This window comes from Adiantum capillus-veneris, chromosome 7, assembly GCF_014529385.1.
Source record: "Adiantum capillus-veneris isolate H3 chromosome 7, ASM1452938v2, whole genome shotgun sequence".
Classification (NCBI taxonomy): Eukaryota; Viridiplantae; Streptophyta; class Polypodiopsida; order Polypodiales; family Pteridaceae; genus Adiantum; species Adiantum capillus-veneris.
The window spans coordinates 109,229,635-109,234,457 of NC_140937.1; the positions used below are offsets into that span (position 1 = coordinate 109,229,635).

Below are 4,823 nucleotides of genomic sequence, written 5' to 3' on the forward strand. Positions count from 1 at the left end.
TAGATCAACACAAGGCCTACAAAGAAGATACAATGCTAATACTCTCTTTTTCAAGAGGTAGTAAGAAACATTTACCGTTAATGCTAGATTCGAAGTTGCAGGAGTCACTAGAATCAAAGACAAATCGTGCAGACAAAGGTAAAGCTAAAGTGGAACTTCCACCGGCTCCCGGGGGATTCATTGTTAGTAATGGAGGGATGTCACCTACGTGCATCAAAATTAGAGAAACCCCCCTATGTACGGTATCTTACATGCTAACCTACCCCCCTACATGTATACAAGATACAAACGTTCTTGCAATGTGCCATCCCCCCTCATACGGATTTCGTACGCAATGTAATGAACCACTATTTTATGTATACTAGTAATATAACAATTTTAGAAGCTCGATGATTTGGCAAAACCGGTTGACATAGACATCTACACCAAGAAAATTGCTTGCCCACCATCATCTGGAAAGTTTACCAACCGCATGCAGCACAAACTAAGTGACCAGCACATATGTTGGCATGCTTCTTTGCGTAAAACTCACATCTTCCTTCTAAATAATTCTAAAAAATAGGGCATCTACCCATGACTAAAATATACAGCGGCATACATAGTAGTTTAACACAAGGCATCATTGTTTTTTAGTGTCCTAATGTCCATCCCATTAACAAAAAGGTTTCAAACTTTTTTCTTCACTTTATGCTACTTTTGACTATTCTACACACAAAATCAAGACGCATTCTTTCTCCACAAATGAATCTACAGCATAGGCTAGATACTCTAGGTTCCTTGAGAGGAATGAGTCCCATTCAAAGCTTTCGATACATTCTACTATTGTAAAATACAATTTTCTCTAATAAAATCTAAGTAGAGCCAAACCATGCATCTATGTATTGATCAGCAGGGAACTTACATGGGTGTAAGAAAGCCAAGTGCAAAAGACAAAAATTGCACATCAACTCTTTGTGATCGTATCGAAACAACTTCAAGCACCAAATGAAGATTACATGATTTTTCTTGGATAGTTTTCCACCATTGTATAGGTATGATCAGCCTTCCTAAATCGCTTTCCTGCCCCATTAATGACTTTGAGAGATCCACTAGGCAGAGTTTGTGCACGTTGCAGGCTTTCACACTAGGGGGGAAAAAAGGCAATCAATTACATCTCTTAAAAGCAATATTAATACAAAGAGTTGGCATTTTCCTATAGCATCTGAAAAGTATCAAGATTCCTAATATTGCCTTCTATCTCTTGTTGCAAACAATCGTCACAAGCATCTGACTAAAGAATCTAGCAAGCCTCAAGCCACATAAATTTTTGACATAATGTACCACCAGACTAAGGAATGAAGCGATGCCTGAGAGTGCCAAAATACTTTAACAGAATAGAAACTATGATAGAAGATATCCTCTAGCAAAAATACACTTGGAAAAGGTGGTGGAAAACATAATAACAATAGGTTCATTCAACAGGTACACCATGTAAAAAAGTGTCAAATCTATCTACAACATAGAAGCCAATTGAAAACCCCCCTGTGCTCACTTCCAACACATGGTTAGTAGAGTGCCCAACACTAAAATTTAGGGTTTGAATATTTAAAGCCATAGTGTTAAGAAATACCAGGAGAGCTTGGCTAGTGCCCATATTTTGTCAAGGCCAAGACAACAGGAGCTGGCAAGGATGGCTCGGCACTTGGATCACATTGAGATGATGCGTCTATCAATATTATGGAAGGGGCTAAAAGTGCAGGTTCCAAAGGCCCAAATTATTTTAAAGGCTCAAGTTGAAATGGCTTGCCTCCAAGACCATCACCTTTCTGCACACTCCTTCGTTACCACCTCTATCTCTGCTAACAATAGTTGTGAGAAAACAGATCCTAATGTTGGAAATTAATGAGCTTGAGCAGATGGGTAATTTTTCACAGACAATCCTAAGTCAAGGAAGGATATCAGCTGTTGTATGCCACCTAAGTTCTCCTTTTGTAGTAGCCTATGATTCACACATCTTGCGATCGAGCCACAGTCTTACTGCAAATATATCAATGGCACCAAGGTTTGCAACATTAAAAAATTCTTCCCTAGCTTGTAGAGAGGAGCTACAAAATAAGAAAATTTACAACAACATTTGGAGCCAGTTATTTACTTAAACAAAATAACACTTAAGGAACTTTATATAGATGAGATGAGATGTGTACCTATTAGAGACTATTCGTTGCATCCCTGTAATGCCCACTGAAAAGACAACAACATCTATAGGTATTGTCTCATCTCCACAAACCACACCCTTGATGATTCCACTCATCTCATCCACATGTAAATTAGTGTCCTTCTTTTTGTAAGAAAGTGGCACCCCTCTTGCTCTATAGAATGTACCCAAGGCTTGAAATTCTTCTCTCCAACAATTCCTCTACATCAAAGTCTTGCTGCAAAGCACTAGAGGATCAACCGAAATCTCAAAGAAAACATGGCCAAGAAGTGACCTCCTCAAGTGAACATCTACAAAATATGTGCGCATTCCATGAGCAATGTAGCATTGAAATTTCTCAATGAATTGGCACCTGATGAGAAAGAATGAAATAGTAAAGCATGACAAGTGCTGTTGCTGCACTACATAGCTCTTCTGGGGCAAAAAGGCCCACCAATAACATAGGATTGAAAGCATCTAGATAAAGACGCTCCGAACATTCAAACTCTTTAAACAGTTCTCTTGCAGCTCCTACATGGATGAGCAGAAAAGACATGAATGTGTCATGCTATATACAAGCGTTTCAGCTTCTTGTTTTTCCATTTTTCTCACTCTTGTCATAATTTCTCAATGAACCACCACTGTTGTCAAAATTGATCACTATGAAAACCATAAAAATGCATCAACACCTCAAAATGTTTTGTGTTATCACATGCATGCTGAGGGAAACATGAATCTTACATGCATACATGAGAGGTAATGATGTAAGATGATCAAGCAATGACAATTGCTTGAACTAAATTCCAATACAAACTGAATTACACTCAGAAAATGATTCACAGTAGCAAATATCAATATGGTAAAAGTAGGTAGGTAGAGCAAACATTGTGAGAGAGAAGAACGTGCGTGTAGATGAAAGTTCCCAAAGGTGTGGGCAAACGTGGCTGTGCCTGGAAAATTGGTGACTCAACCTGTCAATGTCCACAACATGCTATGAGATTGGCATGATGCTTGAACTTATCGTCAAGCTACCCTTTTCCTTTAGGACTTGAAATACCTCTAAACCTTTGGGCAAGTATTGAGAAGACTGGGTCCACTTTGTGAAAGGATATATTCCCAATTCATCTACCAATGCAAAAATATTTTTGTACGGGTACCAGAATCCTGTATCAAACAAGAGAGGGAGAGAGAAAATTATTCAGTGGAAACTATGTTGCCATCTTAAAGAACTTAGTAAGAGGTTGACACTTCTAAAGAGTCATTAGCCATATTCAATACAACTAACCATAAACTCTACTCTTCAAATAGACTCCATCGTTGTTTGGAAAAGATGACAATAGAGAATAGTAATGCCCCCATGTGCGTACTAACACTAACAGAGTTGTAAGTGTTGTGTTGTGCAGGTGATCCATTAAATAGTTTACGACTCAGTATTGGCAAAATGTGAATTCCAACTCCCAAAGGAGGGACTATTTTCTTGTAAAAACATACTCATTGCTATTGCTTGAGCCATCTGGAGACCTTGACAATGAAGATTTTGTGGGATGCTCACCGTTCGGCTCTAAGTTAGTCTTTCCTTCAACTTTACTTGACATTTCCACCAATTTCCTGCTAGAGTAGTTTTTTGAAGGATCACTTAAGGGCCTTTCTAGGATGCATCTTTAGCACCTGCGCTTGCTGCTTGTAGTGTAGGCCATGTTTGCCTCACGTTATGTTGCTTGTTGGTGGAACCTACTGCCGCTTCCTCATTGACACCAGCAGCAGCACAAGCCGTGGATGTGGAAGGGCCGTGCAAGTGACAATAGGTCGGATGTGTGCGCGAACAAGGGGAGAGGGATGCATACATGGACAGGGGTGGAAGAGGGCCACTAGGGCTAGGAACAGAGCCAGGCCTAAGCCAAAAAAAACGTTCAGACAGAAAGATAGCTCAGCCAATATAGAACATGTTCTTGGGTTCGAGTTCTCCAATGAATTTTTTTTATGCAATATTGACTCTACCACCCCTACTATTGGGTCTACCGCGACAGGGAGGTTTATAATAAAATTCATTTGTAAGAAGATATGTAAGAATATTTGTTCCACTCAATGCAAGGTTGCATGCAGGGGAAGGCAAGCCTTGATGGATTCATAGCACTTCCCTAAGAGACCACACACCCAGTGCATGACAAAGTCAAAGCAAGAGCACCCTTGCATGCATGGAGAGAGAGAGAGAGAGAGAGAGAGAGAGAGAGAGAGAGAGAGAGAGAGAGAGAGAGAGAGAGAGACTCATAGATCACCCTCTCATGCAATGCTAGCATCATCTCCAGTCGCCTCTTCCCTGCAAAGCCTCTGTGCCTTAGCTTTGTGATGCACGCGAGAGAGAGAGAGAGAGAGAGAGAGAGAGAGAGAGAGAGAGAGAGAGAGAGAGATTTTTCAAATAGGAAAGATAAAAGCATGGCATCCACATGGCATGCCTTCACTCTTCCATTAACATGCTATTCTTCCCACGCTTCCCCTAATGAGCATTTTTTAAAGTTTTCCCATGTGGTATCCCCTACGGGTCCATTGTGTATATATTAGAGCGAATCTTTTGAGATTCCAAAAATTCAATCACTCTTGTGATAAGTATGGAGCCTGATTTACCCCTTGTAATTTTCTGTGGTAAAAGCGC

General features: G+C 40.1%; 1 pseudogene; it reads right to left on the reverse strand.

The window, feature by feature from the left end:
* Positions 1-1,978: 1,978 nt before the first annotated feature.
* Positions 1,979-4,019, reverse strand: LOC147454412 (uncharacterized; annotated as a pseudogene).
* Positions 4,020-4,823: the final 804 nt, after the last annotated feature.